Raw genomic sequence first — 25,043 nt, forward strand, 5'->3', positions numbered from 1 at the left:
AGAGACCCATGAGGACCAGGAGCCGCTCGTGTTTATATCGTGGCAGTTGTGAAAATGCAAGAACGGGGATGTTTCAATTCACTGCTTGCAAGCAGCTACAAAGAGCCATTACTTACGCTCTGCCAGCTGGGCCCACCTTTATGACAGAGTTCTAAAAAGTGGGAAGGTCTTAATGGGAGGGGCGGAGTCTGCAAGCGGTTTAATTAATATAAGCTATAAACTTGATGTAAATTATCTAACGCTGAGGACACGGCCCATTACCGAGAAACCAGCGACTCAGTATCGCAAAAACATAGAAAATATAAAATTTTATTATACAAAAATGACTAAATACAGATATAAAGGGGAAAACCATGGAGCACATAGTGGTTCTCGCTTCTCCAACGGAGCAGATGCGACGTGGAGTCTTCCAACTTCTTAAAGTAGTAGTTGAGTTTGTCACTGAGCTTCTCCCGCAGCTGTAAAGGAAATGGAGGAAGACATTAATGGTGCACACATGGTCTGAGCCCGGCTGCCATGGCTCTAATCCCTCACAGTTTCTGAGTGTGGCATTACGTCACCATGAATGACATCACCATTAGTCACGACGGTCATGTGATGTGAATTCTCACCATAAACGGTCAGGGAGTCCAGGCGCATGTGGAGGAAAAGCTTTGGCTTTGCCGGTTCTCATCCTTAGGCTTCATACCCATTTGCGATAAAAAAAAAAAAAAAAAGTTTGATTTCCGGACAGAAAAAAAGAAAGAAACATAAGCGAGTGTCATGCGAGGTCAATGCAATTTTTTAATTGCAACATCCATATGCAATGCACCAGGCAGCACAGACTTAGAATGGGGTCTACTGTGGCATCCGGTAAGTATGGTGGCAGAATGTGCAGCGCCTAATGGAGGACAAGTTCTATAATTGGAGCATATACCAAGCCCTCCGAACACCACACACGTGTGACGGGGACTGCGGCTCTTACCTCTCGGTTTAGCCGACTGTTATTTTCTTCCAGCGCTTGCAGAAGGTGATCGATGGACGAATACAGCAGTCAAACCAAAGGAGACAAGACAGACAGAGGCCACTGGGGAGGAGTATACTGGATCGCTAAGAATAAAAATTTATAACAGAAGTTTCTAGACGGAGAAGTTTATCAATCGGGATCATGCAAAATAAATGGCTCTGGTTATGTGGGGTAAATAGAAGGGACTTTCTTATGTCACTCACTGATGGGAATATGTCAAGTGTTCAGAGTTACAGACACATCGGCCGTAGCCCATCCACTTACAGGAATGGCATTGCACGACCAGCTCAGCCATTTCCACAGCTCCGACCAGCGCATAGACAGAGTTCGATCACAGCTTGGACCCCAATATAAGTTTAAGGGTTGAAGCTACGGATATGGGTGTGCTGCGCCGGTTCTGTGACTCTTAATGAAGAGTTTGGTAAATGGCGTATTATAGTGTACTGCAATAAATGGACACAGGTCTCCCTGATCTGCAGCTCCTTTTCGAAACCACATTTAACTCAGCCGCATCTAAAGCCATGCGTTCCCATTCACACGTAGCAGTCTTCATACCAGCTGCAGGCCCCGCCTCCCCATCAACTGCCGATGCCATCTGCTCGCTCCAACCGATGGCGAGGGCCTGCTGCGCACATACACCACTGTAACTGCCGTCCCCGTCATCCGCTGACATCCTCTCAGCAGCACGTGTTTACCGGGGATCAGACACCACTGCCGCACTATCAGACACGGCCTCTGCACGTGTGCCAAGGCCCGCCCTACCGGGGACATCATGCAGGCCCAGCACATGTGCCGAGTCCGCTTCCAGCGCTGGGGCACTCACCGCTGCCGCCGTATCCACGTCCAGCAATCGATCGCCCTCCCCAAGGACCGGCGCCACACACATACCGGCCGCTGCGCTGCTTCCTGCTTCGCTCTGCGCCGGTGCCATTACCGCTCCCCGTCACGCCAGAAAGAAGGCCTCAGCCCTCCCTCCCGCAGCGCCATACTCACCACCTGAAGGAGCTCCATCCAGCGCCGGGAGAAGCCATCCAGGTCCCTCCTAAGCGATCCTCCTTCTGACTTGCTCCAGCAAGGCATCTAAAAAAGCAGACATACTTAACAAGGTACAACTCAGTGGCTGGCGGCAACGAAGTGAGGGCGCTGGCACCTCCTCCCCTTCTTAAAAGGGAAGCGGGCCACGTGACCGCCGCCAGCCAGTCAGGGCCCGGCCTTACGTCATCATTGTCTCCTCTTCTCCCATCCAGGCTCTATGCTGACCCTACTGCCTATTCAAGGGGCGCCAACCTGAGGGATTTTAAAAGGAAAGACATTTTTAATTATACATGTCACTGATGGTTATAACAATAATTGTGAGACATAGAAAATAGAATGGTAGTATAATGTTCTGAGAATGTGGGGTTATACCTTTAGATACTGTATCAGGGAGCACGCTATGTCCATTCGTGCTTCCTCTACAGCTTTTCCAGTTGTGTCCACGCCATCAATTTGTTTTTTCCGAAGAAATTCTTCTGCAAACTAAAAAAACAATTGCACATGTTATGGTACATGTAAACCTTATTTCACAATTGTAGGAAACCAAAAAACATTTTCTATGATAGTTTCTCACTATCTATTGGCCAAGGACCTCTGCATTTGTAGATGTCATCAATTTCTATATTCCAACATTTATTTATGATGAGACAAACAGGGCCTTTTTATATGCAAAGCTGGGCCCTGGGCATAATTACAGGTGGGGCCGTAGGTTTGGAAATTTAGTACTGACACAGTATAGTTGAGTCAACTTGCCCCGCATATAGAACGTATTTCCTCATACGTGGCAATTGCAGCAGGCGCATCCGCGTTGGATTAGGAACAGGTTGTAATACCATATGCCTGCTTTTTGACGGCTAACCAAGGTGCGTATATGTATACCGCTACACTTACCATACACGTTGATACACGTAGCGAAGCGTTTCGGCGTTAAAATATCGGCTCAACTCTTTTGGAATGTAGGCGAATACGCTTGCGTTTAGGAGTATGTTTACATACATTTCGAGAATACGGAAGTGTGAAAGGAGCCACAGAGATAAATCTAGATTTTAGCAGTAATAATAGATAAATATGATAAAATAAACGACTCCCATAATTGACCTGCTTTATTAGTTATGAGTTGTATAATGTGCTGCATTATTACTTATGGTGGTATAATGGACTGCATTATTATTTATGGGGGTATAACGGAATGCATTATTAGTTTAGGTGGTGGGTGTATAATGGGCCTGCATTATTAGCTATGGTGGCCTAATGGACTGCATTATTAGTTATGTTCGGCTATAATGGGGTTCATTATTATTTGTCGTGGTATAATGGGCCTTCAAATTATCATTTATCGTGGGCAGTAATGGGCTGCATTATTGTAGTTATGATGGCCATACGGTTATAGGCTATAAATAGTAATGCGCCACCGTTTACAACAAAAATAATAGTGAAGGATAATAAACAATAATAACCTGTCTTAGGCTCCAAAAAATAGTAATGTGCCACCATAAAGAGGTAATGCAGCCCCGTTAAGGCCGACATACAGTAATAGCGCGGCAGTTAGGCCACATACAGTAGTAACGCAGCTTTTATACCACATAAATTAATAGTGCAGCATTTATGCACCACAGCAATAGCGCATAAGTTATTCCCCATACAGTAATAGTGCAGGATTATTATGGTCCTATTCAGTAATATTGCTGCATTGTTATGCCCTAAATTCAGTAATAGTGCACATAGTTAAGCTCCATATACAGTAAATAGTGCTGCCTAGTTAAGCCCATACAGTAAATAGTAATAAGCATTTTTGCACCATATACAGCAACAGTACAGCAAATTTATTCACATACATATAGTAATAGTGCCAAATAGTTATGTCCAAACATACAATTATAGGGCCAGATAGTTTTGCCCCATATACAGTAATAGTCCTGCATAGTTAAGCCTACAAATATAGTAAAAGTGCCGCATATTTATGCAACATCTAATATATAAAGCTGAATGTGGGCGTGTGTGTATGTGTGTATGTATGTGTGTATGTCCGGGATTGGCATCTACACCGTCGCAGCTACAGCCACAAAATTTGGCACAGTCACACATCTGGACCGCCAGAAGCGTCATAGGCTATGTTGTGAGTCGAAATTTTAACCCCGCGCGTTCCAATTCACGAAACAATTTTGCCCCTATCTACATAATGGGGAAAAAGTGAAAGGGAAATTGTTGGAGGCAAATTGACAGCCAGGAGGAGATGGCATACAGGTATATACTTTATACAGGGAATATGACATACACATATATACTATATACAGGGGAGATGGCATACAGGTTTATACTATATACAGGGGAGATGACATACAGGTGTATACTATATACAGGGGAGAGGGCATACACGTATATACTATATAGAGGGGAGATGGCATACAGGTATATACTATATACAGGTGACATGACATACAGGTATATACTATATACAGGAGGATATGACATACAGGTATATACTATATACAGGAGCAGATGACATACAGGTATATACTGAGGGGAAAATGAGAGGTGTGAGGTGAAAGTGAAGAGGTGCGAGTGCAAAAGGAGAGGAGTGAGGGGAAAATAGTGGAGTGATTGGAAAAAGACAGGTGTGAGGTCAAAATAACAGGTGTTAGGGGGGAAATGATAGAAGTGAGGGGAGAAAATGAGAGGTGTGAGGGGGAAAATGAGGTGTGAGGGGGAAAATGAGAGGAGTGAGGGAAAAATGAGAGACGTGAGGGGGAAAATGAGAGATGTGACCGGGAAAAAGAGAGAAGTGAGGTGCTATAACTAACAGTTACTGTGAAAGGAAAAGTGTGTGTGTATCAACGGAAATGTCATAATGGTGGCCACGGCGACGATGTCATAATAGGTTGCAGTGGTGACAATAATGTCATAATAGGTTGTAATGTTGGCGGTTATTTAATATAGGTTGCCATGGTTACGATGTTGTCAGAATGGTTGCCATGGTGAAGATGTCATAATGAGTATATGGTCACGGAACTATGGGATGGAGGATGTGTGATGGGTATATGGGCACGGGACTATGGGATGGAGGATGGGTATATGAGAATGGGACTATGGAATGGAGGATGTGTATGATGGGTATATGGGCACGGGACTATGGGATGGGTATATGGGCACAGGACTATGGGATGGAGGATGTATGATGGGAATATGGACACGGGGCTTAGTTTTTGCCTTTAAATAATTACATTTCTATTTGTTTTATGTTTTTTGTGTGCAGAACACATTTTTGTTAACACATTCTATTTTGCTAACATCAGTTATTAACCCGGGCGAAGCCGGGTAGTACAGCTAGTATACAATAATAGTGGCACTTATTTAAACCTAATATACAATAATTGCCGCATAGTTATGCTTTATATACAATTATAGTGCCATAAAGAGCCCCATATACAGAAATTTAGCCATATAGTGTCCCATACAGTTTGTATCACATAGAGTGCCCCTTATACAGTTATACTGCCCTATATACCATCATAGTACACCAGGTACAGTTATAGTGCACAGTATACAGTAATAGTGCCATATAGTGCCCCTTATGCAGTTATACTGGCTCATATACAGTCAGTGCCATTGAGTGCACCATATATAAAGTGATACATAAAGGTATGGCCCATATGCAGAGCCTCATAGAGGTATGACCCATATACATTACATTGCCATATTTTTCCCCATATTCATTGCCACATAGAGGTATGGCCAATATACAGTCTAGTGCCATATAATGCCACATAGAGGTATGACTCCTATACAGTGCAACATAGGTATGGGCCATCCACTATGCAGCACCTCATACTTAACCGAATTTGATATTACTGCTCCTCTGTACTCCTCCTACGCCGTGACATTGATCTTCACAGCGGTCCAGAGACATGGAGCCCTGCACGTTGTACTGCTAAAGGAATCGCATGTGACGTGTAGTGCCCGCTCCACGTCATAACCCTGAAACTGCTGCCACTCTGATGAGGCGCATACCACCTCCTTCCAATAGGTGGTGTGCCAAGAGGAAGGAGGTGTGAGGAGAACGGCGACGCGGGCACAGTGGCGGGAGTGCCCACCTCTACGATCGGCTGCATCGCTGTAGAAAGAAAGCGGCAGCCCTGAAACCTGCATAGATTATTAATATATAGTAATGTCCATCGGCGGAGGCTGAAATCAGCCACCATGGACACATGTGGCCCTAGGCAATTGCCTGGTCACCCCCTCCCCGCTAGTGGATAGCCCTCATGGCAGCAACAACACGCATTTCTACTACAATGAAAGTGTAAGCTGTTGAAACACATAAAAAAAAAAGGCTAAATAAAAGCTTGAGGTTGGTGTGAGGTACTAATTTATTTTGCAAGGATCACAACTGCCAATACTATGACACATATGTAATTTTCTTTAATTTCAGCAACGAGGAACAGCCATAAACATAAATCAGGTAATAGATGTAGGAAAGCAATTACCTTCATTACCAAAACGCCACAGCTACTTGTATCTTGCTGGTTACGGTGTTTCATGCACAATTTCATCCACTCTCTCGCCTCTTCATTCCGTGACATTATGAAAGAACTATTATAATATAACACATTCAATTTAAAAGGACTTTAAAAATCATTCTGAGGCAAATGAGTGCATTTAGTTGTGTCAACATAAAAATTACCTAACCAGATGACATGTGTATAGTTTTTGTGAAATTACATAAAAGCACCCCCAACACTGCATTTACCCTCCCACTCTGTATCGTGTTGCTCTCCTGCGCTCATACCAGTAGCAAAAGCCTCCCGCTTTGACATGCGCCCCCACGCTACGGTTCACGTTACAGTGCTGAGCGGGTCCACGCATCCATTCAAATCAATGGGCGCGTTGCCACGCTCTGGATATAAAAATCTGTCTGCGCGCTTGCGCACTCAAATGCAGCGGGAGTCTCAATCAACTGGTCGCAGTGGCAGATAGCGGCGCAATACAGTGCGGGAGGGTGAGTGCAGCGGAGGGGGTGGGTTTATGTTATAACAAAAGTTTGTTCACATCTCATTTAATGTCAGTTAACATAGAATATCTTTTATGCCCAAAACTTCGATTTCAACCACCACAAAATGTATTATAAGACCACATTTTAAAAGCTTAATATTTATGTGTGGCTCTTTTCACAACAGTCTAAGACGGATTAATTTATGTGCAGCATTGCAGCGGTTCATCATGTAATGAACGCCTACCTTAAAAAAGGCAGCTTTTTAGAACCACAGGCACCATTCCAACGGGAATGCTGAAATGCCAAATGGTCCAACACAATCTGAAGATGCTGTTGAAGGATTAGTAAGCAAAAGAGGTGCGTAGTCAATTGATTTGCAACACCAATGATTAACAACTGTTATGGGCAAAGTCCCATTTTGTATGGCTGTCCGCATAACTAAAAGGTCATTTTTTGAAAATTTAAAGTGACTTTTGCTGGTGGAGGAGGGAAGGCAACAGTTTTTTTAAATGTCTTTAATTATGTATTAGGCTACATTCATATTGTTTTTTCCCCGAAAAAGGCCCTTGACTAAATTTTTATTTTTCCCCGAAACTTATTCTGTGTTAATGCTTGATTTTTTCAAGCATTGCTACTAAATAGCCGCATCCGTAAAGGCACCTTGGCAATGCAAATGTTAAGTCATGTCACATTCAACTAACCCCCGTGACTATTTGCACAATTGTGATTGTTCACTTAAGTGTATTTCAGGATGCGTTAATAACTCGGAAGTCATGAACCTAATCATAATACATGTATGTGCACGGCTACGGTTATCAACTTCATTACATCTACGTTAATGTTCCTGCTGCAGAATTTCCGAAAAAAATTAGAACAGGCTGCCTGTGTTTTCCGTAGCCCTGATAGTGCCTGAGAAATTTCCAATTGCACTATCGGAAACAACTAGAACCCTTAGGTGCCTATGGCAGGATACCGCACTGCACTTTGACCCGGGAATGCGGCACCAATTACTGATATGTCCATTTTGGTGGTCAATGTTCCACTATGAACTTAGCCTTACTTTTTCTGCTCCCTTTCATCGCAATGACAATGTTATTGCAATGTTCTACATTTTATTAAAAAAAATTTAATAACCACATATTTTTGTGTGTCCCTTTATTATAATGAAGTGAACTGTGTATGTGTAGTTAATGCGTTTATATTTTAGAAAAAGGCCCAACTAATTTCAATAAGCTTCAACGGGTGATCAATTAAAACAGTTTGTTTTAATCAGCACCTATTCATAAACATTAAAATAGTGTTTTTGTATTTAAAATTTATTCCCTTTCCTCTGCTCTACCCACAATTATCCAGAAGCCTGGTCAACGACTGTTTAATGGTGCACATATGAAGAAAAACAGCCTGCTGATGACGGCGGTGCAATGAAAATCTACGTTCGTGCGTTCCCATAGACAGCAATTGAGGTGCGTTCTCGGGCTGTTTTTTAAAAAATTGTGCATTATAGAACGGAATCAGAATTGTGCTGGTGCAGAGCTGTAGCATGACACATATCGATTAGTGGGTATTTGTCTTGCAGACAGCCACGCGATGCCATCATTTGGAGGAGTGTTAGGCTGTATCTTCACATTAGCGCACCAGCAAATATACGGGGAAAGATAATTTGCATGAGTACTGTGGTAAGGAAGATAAAAGATTTGTATTAAGATCACCTGTAATCGGGCAATGATAGTTGTGCGACTGAAAACTGTACTTACCTCCAATTTTGAATCACTGTTGCTACATAATTTTTTTCGTTCCCCATTGGGTCAATAAATAGCAAAACCTTCTGTGATTTTAGAATTATCTTCATTAATATTTAAAAAAAAAAAAAAAGGATGTTATACACAGCAATACTGTAGACGTAGTCTGTGTAGTAATTGATTAATACTTAAAAAGGTGATTATGCAGAAAATGACAGTGTGTAAAAATGCTTGTGAACGCTGTGTTAAAGCCCAGACTTCAGAGGTAGTAATAACATTTCATTTAAGGAGTTGTGCCGACATTCGCTGACTGGTAGTCTGAGGTTTTGAACCACCTTTTGTTTTTTCGGTCCACCCTAACCCCTAATTATAAGCTTGACAATTACACCATGATAGTGGAACATGTTTGATTACCACTGTGGCCTGCATATGCAGGCGTTATAGGGTATGTGTCCACGGTCCGGAGGCGCGGCGGTATCGCCTCAGCGGCGAAGCCGCTCGGTGATAAGCCCCGCCCCCTTTCTGGGACGCGCTGATCCCGGATGTGTACAGTACACATCCGGGATCAGCGCACCCCACGCCATAGGGCCCTGTGATATACCTTGCGGGGACGCAGCGTCCCCGCAAGGTATACCGACATGCTGCGATCTGAAAAGACGAGCAGCATGTCCAGAATCGCGGGGCCTCCGCGTGCGGGTTTCCACGCATAGTGGACACGGGATTTCAACAAATCCCCTCCACTATGCTGGAACATCTGGACGCTGCGGGATTGACGCTGCAGCGTCAATCCCGCAGCGTAACCTGACCGTGGACACATACCCATACACAGCGGCAAACGCAGTAAAACCTAAATCATATGAAATCAGTAGGAGCAATACCCTTACCAGTCGTGGCATAGGGCTGCAGCTATCTTTCAAATGGGACTCATACGCACAACTGAAGGAGCCATTCAATACTAAACAAATAATTAGGTGTTATTTTAAACAGAAAATAAATATTGATAAATATTTATGTAACTACACTGCCCTATGCTGCATTGTATTGTGCACGTCTGGTAAACAGTAATCAAAAAGTCCTCATGTGACACGTCAGACAACTGAGTCATATGACGTCTCTGTTAGGCCTACAAGCATTCCCAGGAGTGGCTACATCAGTACAGCTCCTCACTAGAGATGAGCGAACATAAAAATGTTTGGTGCGATAAGAACTTCAAGCTGAACATTTATTTTTCGGATTCGGATCTATTTCTGTTCCATTCCGCAATCGAACAGAAATCGAACACTCGCGCATGCGCAGTGTGATCGATCACAAACACAATGACACGATCGCAAACGTGATCGCGCATGCGCGATGATGCGATCACGCACAGCCAATCTGGCCCGCATGGAGGCGTGGTCACGTCTCCCAGCTCCCGCCGATACCCGGAGGTAACGGCGGCAGCGGGAGAAGGAGGCCTCAGATCGGCGCATGATCCAGGGCGGAGGTGAGTATGACACAGCGAGGGTATGTGAACTTTAAAAAAAAAAAAGTGCACATTCCCTTGCCAGCGGCCATGATGTAATCGGACATCCGAACATTGTTCGGATGTTCGATTCTACACCAATAGAATTCTCGAACATGCTTGAACCGAACATTTAGAACAATGTGCGATCTAAATGTTTGGAAATCAAACATGTTCGATCAGCTCATCTCTACTCCTAACCTGCCCCTTGAGTAAAGGCCTTTTTTTTTTCTAAAAATTAGAAAGGCGACTCCTGGACCCTGGATTGTGTTTGTGGTGGCACAACACAAATGCTACGCAGCAGTAAGCTGTAATAGTTCTGAAAAATAAACAGCACAAAGCTGTCGATATCGCAGTGGTCATTGTGCCACCATAACAATGTTGAAAATAACAAAAGGACACAAAAATTTTTTATATATAAATAAAACACAGAACTATGGTGGTACATACCACTAAAACCCAGTGTGCTCCAACATTGAAGGGGCATAGCCATATGTCTTCACATGGGGTCGGCATCTCAAATGGTAGAAAAAATTATTTAATAATATGACTGTATAAAGGGTAGTGTAAAATAAAATAATTATTGCTAAATCGTTAACCTTATAAAGACCGCGGCGTTGTCCATAGAATAATTCTGTTGCTGTGACGCAGGACATCGAATATATTGAGTCCTGAAATTATATGAATTTTACACAATTATTCAGCAGTAGTAAATTTTAAATATATTGTTTAATTTGGAACAAAAATGTAAGTGAAACTTTCCTGATGTTCTGTCTTGAGGTGGTGGAGGTATGCATCAATGACCTTAACATAGGGAAATTTTTTTTTTGATTAATGAATCAAAAATATACATATATTTCCTAACACATAACTGAAATGTAAAATCAACTAAAAATACAAAGCAATAGTGCAAAACTGTACTGTCTTACCTCGTCACAAATCCAGGAAGTCCCATGTAGAGAATGAAACGAGGAGACATACAAGTTATATGATCCTACCGCTCCTAACAATGCCTGATCATCAAATGAAGTCCAAATTGTTTCGACTGTGGGCCATAGAAAAAATAGGAAATAACAGCAGTTACAATCAAGTGTTGTTATTTTGCTTCCACATGGGCTTCAGTGGCCGCAGTTAGATCTACAGTTGTGGGCTCTCGTGAACACATAAACCTATGTGAAAATTAAGCACGTGCCGTTAACTATAGCGTACTTATGTGGCCACAGCCATAAGGCAATGTGACTGGAGTTAAACCATAAGGTGCTATAGGGACACACGTCCGAGGTTCGAGATCTAGTTGCTACTCACCTTCCACCCATGTGCTCCGTCCCATTGATTTTGTTTTTTTGGTTAAAAGTAATGATACACAGGGCCACAGGAATACTCATCCTTGGCCCTGGACTCGCGCCGCTCCGAGGCCGTGTTTTCCTGCTGTTGGCAGCTTTTCGGTTACCGACGCATGTTGTGAGCGGTGAGTGCGCCTCCATTGAAGTGAATGTGGAGCGCCCCCGCTCGCCTGCAAATCCGACCATTCAATAGATGGATTCGCAGGCAAGCAGGAGCGCGCCCTATTAATTTTAATGGTGGGGCGCTCAACGCTAACAACACGCGCCAGTACATGGAAGCAGCAGGAGAACGTGTCCTCGGAACGTTGCAGGAATCGGGGCCACGGTGAGTATTTCTGAGGGCCATTTTATCCGGACTCTTAAAAAATAAAGGTCTGATACCCTTTACAACATCTTTTTTTGTAACATGTTTGTTATTTATTATCTGAGAAGCAAGCTTCATCCACAATTCGGGAGTTTTTTTTTTTTTTTCTTGTAATTGTCTGATAACTGCTTAATTTTACTTCTTGGAGTTGTGTAAATAGGCAACCCTTTAAATCTATTACTTAAATAATTTAGGTAATAATTAAAATTTTGTTTTTTGTAATAAAAAAAAAAATTAGGGTATGATTCAGTTTAATGATCGGATAAATTGATAGCTAAACCTGGAACTATCTTACTTTTTGTTGATATATATATATATATATATATATATATATATATATATATATATATATATATATATTTATATATAATAGACCCTTTCTTTAATAAGAAATGTTTGCTTACACCCTACCTCCTATCCAAACAAAGATGGCTAAAATTAAATAAAAAGGCCAACAGGGCCAACAACTTGAAAAACGATGGGCCAACAGGGCACTGACGAAATATTTATTTAACTAACAAGCAGACCAACGTGGTCTGCTTGCAAACATGATACAAATTAAATGCTACCTTGTTCTTGTAAAGTTTCCTTGACATTTAAAGATGTTGGCTATAACAAATTAATAAAAAGTAATTTTTATTAATAAATGGAATTAAAACTGTAAAGACAAATGTTACATTGTAAGAACTAACACAACATTTTTTATTATTGATACATGTGCTATATAGGAAATTTTATTTTGGGGGTGGGGGGGGGGGTTAATACTTACCACAAGTTGAGAAGTAGTGTTAAGAGCTAGAATATTAGTAGGCACAATGGATGGACTTTTGGTGATGTCATCCGAAGTCTTGATTGCACGTCCCTCCTCATTTTCTGGAAATGTTTTCCTAAGATATGGCTTTATTTGGTCCTGGTTGACATTCTGTTTCAGAGGCATGCCTGTTGAATTGGCCAATTTCAACACTTTTCCGTGCTTCTTCTGGATTATGTAGGGCCCACTAAAGTCGGGTTCCAACCTTCCTCCTTTTCTTCCACGTTTTCTGGAATTAAGAAGCAGGACCTCATCCCCAATGCTGTATGTAACACCCTTGTATTGCTTCATGACTTTGACATCATGTTTCTTCCTCTGTTTCTGCTGGCTGATGGCAATATTTTGGGCCACGGTCTCTCTGTCTTTAGCCATCAAAGTTTCCTTCAGCAACGACGTGTATTCCTCTGCTTTAGGCAGGATGATAGTGGAAAGCTGTGGAAATTAAAATTTTGCAAAGCTTTTGAAAAAAGGTTTAGAAAGTGCCTAAAAAAATTGACATTTTTAAATTTTTTGTTTAGGAAAACATAAACAAACTAAATTCTAAACAAAATACTAAAAACAAAAAAACTCACTGGCAGTTCCACAGGAACTTCAACAGGGAAGACAGCCTCTCTACCATACATTAATCGAAATGGGGAGTATTTTGTGGTAGTTTGCATCTTCGATCGAATGGAAAAAAGAGTGGCGTCCAAATACACGTCCCAATCGTCTTGTTTTTCGTTGACCAATTTAGCAAGTGCTCTAAAAAAAAAAAAAATTAATAAATAAAAAACACATCAGATGATCGAGTAAAGTGCCTATAGTCAGCAGATGCAGTAGAGACTGTAATGGAAGCAGTGAATATGGTTTGGAATAAAACATTTTTGTTCATGAGCATCGCTTTCATCTACAAATAATTTTCATGAAAGAACTCTATATTCTACAATTCGTCAGCTAATCAAAACACATACGCATGAATGTAGTATACACTGTATAAAATTTTGAACTTACCGCTTTATTGTGTGGTTTGTTTTTTCATCTAAACCATTCGTCTGTGGGTGGTACGCAGCAGTAACGCTCCTCTCTATTTGTAACATTTCGCACATGCGCTGGTTGAGCTTGTAAATCAAAGTTTAGAATGTGATACCACACCACAATGGCAATACTATTATGTATACAATCAATTATATATAAAAACAAAATGTAAAAACAAAATACATGGACAAGTAAATTGTACTCACTGTGTTTACAAATTCTCTGCCCTGATCCGAAAGTATCCTTTTGGGGCAGCCGTGGCGATAAATCATAGAACAAAGATGGCGCCCCACCTCTGCTGCAGATTTTGTTTTTAACGGAAAAGCCTCCACCCACTTAGAGAAGTAATCCGTAGCAGTCAGTATGTACTGAAAGCCATCTTTGGTTTGTGGAAAAGGACCAGTAAGGTCAATTCCCACCAGCTCCCAAACCGAGGAAACCTAATTTCAAAAGAAGGAAATTAATATGACATAGTTTTGACATATTAATAAACTAATATCCACCAAATTTTTTACCTTTATACAATCCAAGGATTGTGGAGCGATTAAGGGCCTTCCAACCTTTTGACAGACGTCACACTCTTTAATCTGTAGATAATTATTTTAATATTTTTGGAACTTTACACAAAGGTGAATACTTTTTAATTTAACACTTTATTTAAATGTCGTCTGAAAAAATGCATCAGCAACTGTCTTGTTCACAAATGCAACCTTCAAGTCTACTAGGAAGGATTTTTGAAAGGTTGACGATTGCGAGAGTTAGGCACCGTTCACACTAGGACTGTGTGAAAACGCAGCATTTTTAAGAAGCGTTGTCACACAGCATGCTGCTGTAATTCCTGATTTTATATGAGAAAACATGAATAAGATCACTTTCTAGAGGCCACGTTCAGACAGGCGGTGAAATTTATGCAGAATCTGGTCCTTTGAATCTGCATGAATTACCACACGTTATCTGCCGGATGCATAACGCATCGCCAGATATTAATACATAAATTTTTGTCTACTTTTTTGACTTCTGTGTGCCTTAAAAGGCATAAAACTAGTAGAGACTATCGTTTTTATGTTCCAACATAAAAATGAAAATCGGTGTTGTGAACTCACCGCCGCGACCACGGGTATAAGTGCGCATGCATGACGCCATTGGACGCTACGTCATGCGCGCACATGCACAGAACGAACACACAGACACTTCCGGCTAAAGAGGAACTACGGCAGAGGGGGTTGTCGCGCGTGTCAGTATATGAAAACAGCCGCATATCTGGCCACCAAAACACGAAACCTCACCAAATTTAGCATTGTGCGCAGATGTTTTTGTGACGCAACGCAGAGCTTGGATTGCGTTAGAATATCCGTGATTTTGCATGTACATTGAACGCAATGCATTTGATTGCAAGGCAATGGGAACACTCCTGTTGACTTGCATTGTGTTTGACTATTTTTGGCTGTTTTGCAGGAAATTCTAGCATTATGCGCGAAAAACAAAATAACACACTTAAAATAACGGCCATGTGGACAGACCCTTAAAAAGTCAGTGTATGATTGATGTATTTAAAAGCTATTCATTGCTACGCATGTGTTAGGAATCTTGAAGGTTTTGGGGGCCATATGTGATGATTTTTAGGGTCCTAATTACCCAATCTCACTCATGTCCATGTGAATGTAGCCTTATGTGTGGGTGGTGCTTTCTATGAATAACGTTAAAAAAAAGACACAGTTGTTCTTTTGCGTTACCAAAGGGACATTAACCAGTATTGGCATGGTCTTGGGTAAAAACGCAGAGAAACATTGCTTGCTATGTTTTATTTAAAAACATAGCAGGGAAGCGCTCATTAACAGAGGGCCATTGAATTAAATGGGTTAATACTACTGCACAAACCAAAACACTCTTGTGAAGTGGCCATTATACTTGTCCTGCTACTGGTGGTATATCAATCTGTGATAAATTTGTAGAAACAAACCAATTATTTTTACAATAAATATTTACCCATTGTTGAATATCGACAGACATTCCTTTCCAAAAAAACCTTATAGATATTGCAGATAGAGTTTTAACAAATCCACCATGTCCTCCCAGTGGAGACAAATGGAATTGTTCGAAGATCTTCCGTGCCTGCTCTGGAGTTTTAACCACCAAACGATGACTGAAGAACAGCTGACCATCTGTAAAAAAAATTATAAAAAAGGTTAACTCCACATGTAAATATATAAAGCCAACAAGATCAGACAGATTTCGGATACTTACCCCTTATTGTAAAATTGTCTGCATGCTTTTTTAGTTGATATCGCTGTTTTGATGTGTAATGATCAGGAAAGTGTCCCGTGAAGAGGAAGTTAAACATGCTAGTATATTTCTCCCACATGACTAAAAACAAGGTGTTGAAAAAACAAAAAATTTAAAGGGTAATATAAACAAAAGGATGTATTACTAACACAACAATACTTATACAAATAAATGTTATGAGTTAATAACTTCACAGTGTGGAGTATAAAAACTCAAATATTTTCTGTACTTGCATCGCATCTGGAAAACATAATATATGTCACATACATCCAAAAGGCTACATTAAGAAGTGACTTCATATATGTTGTAATATACGCGCAGACTGATGCCTATAAGTCGATATGTAATTATTATAATGAGATACCTTATACGAGCCCTTTATAAAAAAAATTTAATGTTTAGGTTTTGAGACACAGGTTTAACCACAATAAAAATTTGTGTAAATACTTAGTGACCTGACTATACAACAATTTAGTAAAATCCAGCACATGACAGAATGGTGATGGGGCCATAGAGGAATATTGCAGGTCTCATACATAGGGCATCCACTGCACAAAGAACAGAAGCAGACTAACACCAGCCGTCTAAAAGAAACACAGTTTTAACACTTTTTGGTGTAAATGACATTAGACCTACTTTACACTGAGCGTTCTCTTGGCCGTGAGAGTGAAATACTGACCGATCCTGCTCCGGGCAAAGTGTATTGATGTGTTGGTGGATGTAGGGAAGTGTTGAGGTGTGTATTGATTTGTCCAGAGGTGTATTGATGTATCAGGGGGTCGACAGACATCAATAAAGTTCTGATCTTTCCAGAAAGATCCAGGAAGATCTGGGAAAACACACCCACCTCTCCCCCTTTCTCCGCAGTTATGATCTTTCCAGACAGATCCAGGAAGATCTGGGAAAACACACCCACCTCTCCCCTTTCTCCGAAGTTCTGATCTTTCCAGAAAGATCCAGGAAGATCTGGGAAAACACACCCACCTCTCCCCCTTTCTCCGCCCCCCTCTCAGCTATCTGCAATCAGTGTTAATAATACAATAACGACACCCTTTAAAATCCTGTAATAGCACCTGCACCCTAAGACACCCCATAGTACCCCATAAGCAGAAATGCGCACATGCAGCCCCCCCATAAGTAGCATGTATTGCACATAAACACCCACCTTTATCTCAAGAGTCTCTGGTCACTATACAGTACAAGCTCTGGGCTCTCTGTAGGGTCCTATCTCTCTGCGCTCTGCAAAAGGAATGGACAGGAAGGAATAAAGTTATGATCTTTCCAGACAGATCCAGGAAGATCTGGGAAAACACACCCACCTCTCCCCCTTTCTCCGCCCCCCTCTCAGCTACCTGCAATCAGTGTTAATAATACAATAACGACACCCTTTAAGCTCCTGGAATAGCACCTGCACCCTAAGACACCCCATAGTACCCCATAAATAGAAATGCGCACGTGCAGACCACCATTAATAGCCCACATAACATTTATTGCGCAGAATAAATTCTCCCCCATAAACCAGTTCACATGGAGCTATGATCACAGTCACTGCCATAGGGGCACATTCACAGAGAGAGATAAGATAGGGGCTCATTCAGATGGAGCGATGATCGCGTGTTCACACAGCGCAAAGAGATAGGGGCTCATCCACACGGCACGATAATCGCACTCACCGCCGTAGCGTCCTCCATAACTGCTTTCCTCCTCTCGGCTATCTGTCTCGGCTATCTGTCCTGAGTGTTCAATGAATGCACGTTCAGGACTGACCTTCCTTCCTGGGCATGTATACACTCCCCTTCTCGGCATGTAGTCACTCCCCGCTGCTTTAATCACCCCCCTTTGCAGAAATGAAGACGCCCTGAAATTTCTGAGCATAGTAACGCCCCCCTCCCTTTGTCACGCCCCCTCCCTCACTATTGTGGTTTTAACCAGGCCCCCAGGTGCCATAATCACGCCCGTCCCTGAAATTTTCAGGCATGTTGCCGCCCAGAGCCCCGCCCAGAGCTCCTCTTCTCTCCACCCTGCATCTTCAGCTGTTGCTTGGCCGTGATTGGTCAGTTTGCGGCACGTGACTCCGTAGCCTCGCCCATCCCTACTATCTACGACATGCCGACAATTTTCAGAACACCGGCTATCAATGTGTTCAGATGTGCTCTGTTTGGTTCCTGCCTACCTGCTCCCAGATCTTTCAGGATAAGCTAAGTGCTGATTTTCAGTTGTTTGGTTTTTGGTCCAGCTTGCTTAGAATGTCTCTATGCTAGCTGGTTGCTCTAGTGGACTGAGGTTCTCCCCATGTGCCATGAGTTGGCACATGGGTTCTTGTAATCTCAGGATGGTATTTTTGATTAGGGTTTTTTGCTGACCGCTCAGTCCCCTTTTGTATCATTCTGCTTTCTAGTTTTCAGCGGGCCTCTATTTGCTAAAGCTATATACATCATCTCTATGTGTGTGCCTTCCTCTCATTTCACCGTCAATACATGTGGGGGGCAACTATACCTTTGGGGTTAATTCCTCTGGAGGCAAGTGAGGTCTTTGTTTTCTCTGCAGTACTAGTTAGCTCTTAGGCTGGTGCGTGGCGTCTAGAACCAACGTAGGCACGCTCCCTGGCTATCTCTAGTTGCGTTTGTCAGGCGTAGGGCAGCGGTCAGCCCAGGTTCCATCACCCTAGAGCTCGTCCGATATTTGTTATACTTCGCTTGTCCTGTGCTATCCCTCGCCATTGGGGATTCATGACAGTATAGCCGGCCCACAAAGTGTTAATTGTTTGGGCTGAAGCAGGAGAAAAAGAAGTGTTCAGGGAAATTTTTTTTTTTTTTCCCTTCAGAGTTTTGCTGCCTAGCCCTTAATTGCTGTCTAGCTGCTTCTTACCTCCTCTTAACCCTTGAATGGCTCTGATCTTAGCTGTTTATCATGGATGTCCAGAGTTTGGCTTCCAGCCTGAGTAATCTCGCAGCAAAGGTTCAAAACATACAGGATTTCGTGGTTCACACTCCCATGTCTGAACCTAGAATTCCTATTCCAGAGTTTTTTTCTGGAGATAGATCTACCTTCCTGAATTTCAGGAACAATTGTAAATTGTTTCTCTCTTTGAAATCTCGCTCCTCTGGAGACCCTGCTCAACAGGTCAAGATTGTTATATCGTTCCTACGGGGCGACCCTCAGAATTGGGCATTTGCATTGGCACCAGGGGATCCTGCATTGCTCAGTGTGGATGCGTTTTTTCTGGCATTGGGATTGCTCTATGAGGAACCTAACCTAGAGATTCAGGCTGAAAAGGCTTTATTAGCCCTCTCTCAGGGGCATGATGAAGCGGAAATATATTGTCAGAAATTTCGGAAATGGTCGGTGCTTACTCAGTGGAATGAGTGCGCCCTGGCTGCAAACTTCAGAAATGGTCTTTCTGAGGCCATTAAGGATATTATGGTGGGGTTCCCTGCGCCTACAGGTCTGAATGAGTCTATGGCTATGGCCATTCAGATTGATCGGCGTTTACGGGAGCGCAAACCCGTGCACCAGTTGGCGGTGTCTTCTGAACAGGCACCTGAGACTATGCAATGTGATAGAATTCAGTCCAGAAGTGAACGGCAAAATTATAGGCGGAAAAATGGTTTGTGTTTTTATTGTGGTGATTCAGCTCATGTTATATCAGCATGCTCTAAACGCACAAAAAGGGTTGATAAATCTTTTGCCATTGATACTCTGCAGTCTAAGTTCATTTTGTCTGTGACTCTGATTTTTTCACTGTCTTCCATTTCCGTCGATGCCTATGTGGATTCAGGCGCTGCCCTGAGTCTTATGGATTGGTCATTTGCTAAACGCTGCGGTTTTAGTCTAGAGCCTCTGGAAGTTCCTATTCCTCTGAAGGGAATTGATTCTACACCATTGGCTATGAATAAACCGCAGTATTGGACACAAGTGACCATGCGCATGACTCCCGTTCATCAGGAGGTGATTCGCTTCCTTGTACTGTATAATTTACATGATGTACTAGTGCTTGGTCTGCCATGGTTACAAACTCATAATCCTGTCCTGGACTGGAAAACAATGTCTGTGCTAAGCTGGGGATGTCAGGGGGTTCATGATGATGCACCTCCGATTTCTATTGCTTCATCTACTCCTTCGGAGATCCCTGCGTTTTTGTCGGATTATAGGGATGTTTTTGAGGAGCCTAAGCTCAATTCGCTCCCTCCTCATAGAGATTGTGACTGTGCGATAGAATTGATTCCTGGCAGTAAGTTCCCTAAGGGTCGTTTATTTAATCTGTCACTGCCAGAGCATACTGCTATGCGGAATTATATTAAGGAGTCCTTGGAAAAGGGACATATTCGTCCATCTTCGTCCCCTCTGGGAGCAGGTTTTTTTTTCGTGGCAAAAAAAGATGGTTCCCTGAGGCCTTGTATAGATTATCGCCTTCTGAATAAGATTACAGTCAAATACCAGTATCCATTGCCTTTATTTACTGATTTGTTTGCTCGCATTAAGGGGGCTAGGTGGTTCACTAAAATAGATCTTCGTGGTGCGTATAATCTGGTGCGGATAAAACAGGGGGATGAGTGGAAAACCGCATTTAATACGCCTGAGGGCCATTTTGAGTATTTGGTAATGCCTTTTGGACTCTCCAATGCTCCGTCAGTCTTTCAGTCCTTTATGCACAATATTTTCCGTGAATATCTGGATAAATTTATCATTGTGTATTTGGATGATATTTTGGTGTTTTCTGATGACTGGGAGTCTCATGTTCTACAGGTCAGGAAGGTGTTTCAGGTTTTGCGGGCCAATTCTCTGTTTGTGAAGGGCTCAAAGTGTCTCTTCGGAGTCCAGAAGATTTCTTTTCTGGGGTACATTTTTTCTCCTTCTACTATTGAGATGGATCCCGTTAAAGTTCAGGCTATTTGTGACTGGACACAGCCTACATCTGTTAAGAGCCTTCAGAAGTTCTTGGGGTTTGCTAATTTTTATCGTCGGTTCATTGCTAATTTTTCCAGTATTGTTAAACCTTTGACTGATTTGACTAAAAAGGGTGCTGATGTTGCTGATTGGTCTCCTGCGGCCGTGGAGGCCTTTCAGGAACTTAAGCGCCGGTTTTCTTCTGCTCCTGTGTTGTGTCAACCAGATGTTTCACTTCCTTTTCAGGTGGAGGTTGATGCTTCCGAGATTGGAGCGGGGGCGGTTTTGTCACAGAGAAGTTCTTATGGCTCGGTGATGAAGCCATGTGCTTTCTTCTCTAGAAAATTCTCGCCCGCCGAGCGCAATTATGATGTGGGTAATCGGGAGCTTTTGGCCATGAAGTGGGCATTTGAGGAGTGGCGTCATTGGCTTGAGGGTGCTAAACATCGCGTGGTGGTCTTGACTGATCACAAGAATCTCATTTACCTTGAGTCTGCCAGGCGTTTGAATCCTAGACAGGCTCGTTGGTCGTTATTTTTTTCTCGTTTCAATTTCATGGTTTCATACCTGCCAGGTTCAAAGAATGTGAAGGCGGATGCTCTTTCCAGGAGTTTTGTGCCTGACTCTCCTGGAGACACTGGGCCTGCTGGTATCCTTAGGGATGGGGTAATATTGTCCGCCGTATCCCCAGACTTGCGACGCGCATTGCAGGAGTTTCAGGTGGATAAACCGGATCGATGTCCACCAGAAAGACTGTTTGTTCCGGATGATTGGACCAGTAGAGTCATCTCCGAGGTCCATTCTTCTGTGTTGGCTGGTCATCCTGGAATATTTGGTACAAGACACTTGGTGGCCAGGTCTTTTTGGTGGCCTTCCTTGTCTAGGGATGTGCGTACCTTTGTGCAGTCTTGTGAAGTGTGTGCTCGAGCTAAGCCTTGCTGTTCACGGGCTAGTGGGTTGTTGTTATCATTGCCCATCCCGAAGAGGCCTTGGACGCACATTTCCATGGATTTTATTTCTGATCTCCCGGTTTCACAGAAAATGTCCGTTATCTGGGTTGTGTGTGACCGTTTTTCTAAGATGGTTCATTTGGTGCCCTTGCCTAAGTTGCCCTCCTCCTCTGAGTTGGTTCCTTTGTTTTTTCAGAACGTGGTTCGTTTGCATGGGATTCCGGAGAATATCGTTTCTGACAGGGGATCCCAGTTTGTGTCTAGATTTTGGCGGACGTTTTGTGCCAAGATGGGCATTGATTTGTCTTTCTCGTCTGCATTCCATCCTCAGACGAATGGCCAGACGGAGCGAACTAATCAGACCTTGGAAACTTATTTGAGGTGTTTTGTTTCGGCTGATCAGGATGACTGGGTTGCTTTTTTGCCACTGGCCGAATTTGCTCTTAATAATCGGGCTAGTTCTGCCACGTTGGTCTCTCCTTTTTTTTGTAATTCGGGGTTTCATCCTCGTTTTTCCTCTGGTCAGGGGGAATCTTCGGATTGTCCTGGAGTGGACGTGGTGGTGGACAGGCTACATCAGATTTGGAATCAGGTGGTGGACAATTTGAAGTTATCTCAGGAGAAGACTCAGCAGTTTGCTAATCGCCGTCGCCGCGTGGGTCCCCGACTTCTTGTTGGGGACTTGGTGTGGTTGTCTTCTCGTTTTGTCCCTATGAAGGTCTCTTCTCCTAAGTTCAAGCCTCGGTTCATCGGTCCTTATAGGATCTCGGAGATTCTTAACCCCGTATCTTTTCGTTTGGATCTCCCAGCATCGTTTGCTATTCATAATGTGTTCCATCGGTCGTTGTTGCGGAGGTATGAGGTGCCCGTTGTTCCTTCGGTCGAGCCTCCTGCTCCGGTGCTGGTGGAGGGAGAATTGGAGTATGTTGTTGAAAAGATCTTGGATTCTCGTGTTTCCAGACGCAAACTCCAGTATTTGGTTAAGTGGAAGGGTTATGGTCAGGAGGATAATTCCTGGGTGGTCGCCTCCGATGTTCATGCGACTGATTTGGTCCGCGCCTTCCATAGAGCTCACCCTGATCGCCCTGGGGGTTCTCGTGAGGGTTCGGTGACCCCTCCTCAAGGGGGGGGTACTGTTGTGGATTCTGTTTGTGGGCTCCCTCTGGTGGTTACTGCTGGTACTGGGTGACTTTGGTGGGTTGCGGCCTTTGGTTTCCACCTGTCCATCAGAGGCTGGGTGTTTCCTATTTTACCTGGCCTTTCTGTCATTTCCCTTGCCGGCTATCAATGTGTTCAGATGTGCTCTGTTTGGTTCCTGCCTACCTGCTCCCAGATCTTTCAGGATAAGCTAAGTGCTGATTTTCAGTTGTTTGGTTTTTGGTCCAGCTTGCTTAGAATGTCTCTATGCTAGCTGGTTGCTCTAGTGGACTGAGGTTCTCCCCATGTGCCATGAGTTGGCACATGGGTTCTTGTAATCTCAGGATGGTATTTTTGATTAGGGTTTTTTGCTGACCGCTCAGTCCCCTTTTGTATCATTCTGCTTTCTAGTTTTCAGCGGGCCTCTATTTGCTAAAGCTATATACATCATCTCTATGTGTGTGCCTTCCTCTCATTTCACCGTCAATACATGTGGGGGGCAACTATACCTTTGGGGTTAATTCCTCTGGAGGCAAGTGAGGTCTTTGTTTTCTCTGCAGTACTAGTTAGCTCTTAGGCTGGTGCGTGGCGTCTAGAACCAACGTAGGCACGCTCCCTGGCTATCTCTAGTTGCGTTTGTCAGGCGTAGGGCAGCGGTCAGCCCAGGTTCCATCACCCTAGAGCTCGTCCGATATTTGTTATACTTCGCTTGTCCTGTGCTATCCCTCGCCATTGGGGATTCATGACAGACGTAATCTCCTACATGTTGCTGTGGCTGCTCTGTGCTCTTCTCTGACTACTCTAATTAGAAACCATGGTTGCATCAGTTTTGTACCCCAAAGTGCACCCACTAGGCTATTCCCTAGCTACCAGCTAAGTGGTGATTTTAACCCTTAGTGTGTGCGCTGCTCTACACCACATACAAAACAGTGCAGAACTTCAAGTATTTACTTTACAGGTATACACAAAATGTGCCCCACATCTAAAGAACATTATTGTAATTCACAACCTTATGGCATTTCACATAAAGCTTTTACAGTCAATACCACACAGTGAGCTGTTCTCCTTCTGCTCTTAAGTGACAGTTTGTTCATCAGCGTATACTGTACATGTAGAACTGGATGTCAGTTCATTTGTTTTGTAGTGATGAGCGAGAGTGCGCTGAAAAGGCATTATCCGAGCATTCTCAGGTGCTAACCGAGTGTCTTCGGCGTGCTCGAAAAATATGTTCGAGTCCCCCTGGCTGCATGTCACGCGGCTGGGCTGTAAGGCAATCCATGCATGTGTTGTGGCTGTCTAAGGCTAGATTCACATCACGTTAGTTAGTGTCATCCGTTTAACGGATCCGTTAAACAGATGTGTTAACGCTGATGCACAAAATCGCTTTATTTTACAATCGCGCTAATGCATGCGCTAACGCATGGTACCATTGCGTTGGCATGTGTTAGTAATGGAGGTCTATGCACAGCGGACGTGTTCGTTCGCTGTGCGTTAAATCTAACGTACCCGAAAACATGGTAGACCGCGTTTGAGGGTGCGTCACAAAGTAACGTATCATCGCTAACGCATGACGATTACCCAAACGCAATGTGATCCTACTCTAACAGCCGCGAGACATGCAGCCTCGGGGACTCGAACATATTTTAGGAGCACGCCGAAGACAATCGGTTAGTACCCAAGCATGCTTGGATACCACCTTATCCGAGCACGTTTGCTCATCACTATTGTTTTTTAATTTATTTGTTTTGTTCATTTTATTCAGTTATTTTATTGAAAAGATTGTTCTGTACAGAAAGAGAAACCTGTTTCATATTTTATACCTTACTGTGCAAAGCTGGCTATAATTGTACTATAATTTCTAGACTGTGTGGCAAAAGTTTATATGTATGTAGACTAATTTATTTTTTTTCGGTATTAAGTAGTTTATACATCAATGACATCACGGCAATTAAATATTTTGTTACATTGCCATTACTTAAGTATCAT

At 43.0% G+C, this 25,043-nt stretch overlaps 1 long non-coding RNA gene across 2 annotated transcripts; it reads right to left on the reverse strand.

Annotated features, from left to right (window-relative positions):
• Positions 1 to 291: 291 nt before the first annotated feature.
• On the reverse strand, positions 292 to 18,209 carry LOC143810062 (uncharacterized). Of its 2 annotated transcripts, XR_013222634.1 has the most exons (8): positions 8,783 to 8,865; positions 6,523 to 6,628; positions 2,414 to 2,524; positions 2,224 to 2,293; positions 2,000 to 2,086; positions 965 to 1,089; positions 612 to 680; positions 292 to 458 (listed from the first exon to the last, which is right to left on the reverse strand). It is a non-coding gene; the product is annotated as an uncharacterized LOC143810062 (long non-coding RNA). The 2 variants fall into 2 exon arrangements; XR_013222635.1 differs by lacking the exons at positions 6,523 to 6,628; positions 8,783 to 8,865 and adding an exon at positions 17,757 to 18,209 and having other exon boundaries at positions 2,000 to 2,293.
• Between the last annotated feature and the right edge of the window lie 6,834 nt (positions 18,210 to 25,043).

The sequence above is a fragment of the Ranitomeya variabilis genome, chromosome 2, assembly GCF_051348905.1.
Source record: "Ranitomeya variabilis isolate aRanVar5 chromosome 2, aRanVar5.hap1, whole genome shotgun sequence".
Classification (NCBI taxonomy): domain Eukaryota; kingdom Metazoa; phylum Chordata; class Amphibia; order Anura; family Dendrobatidae; genus Ranitomeya; species Ranitomeya variabilis.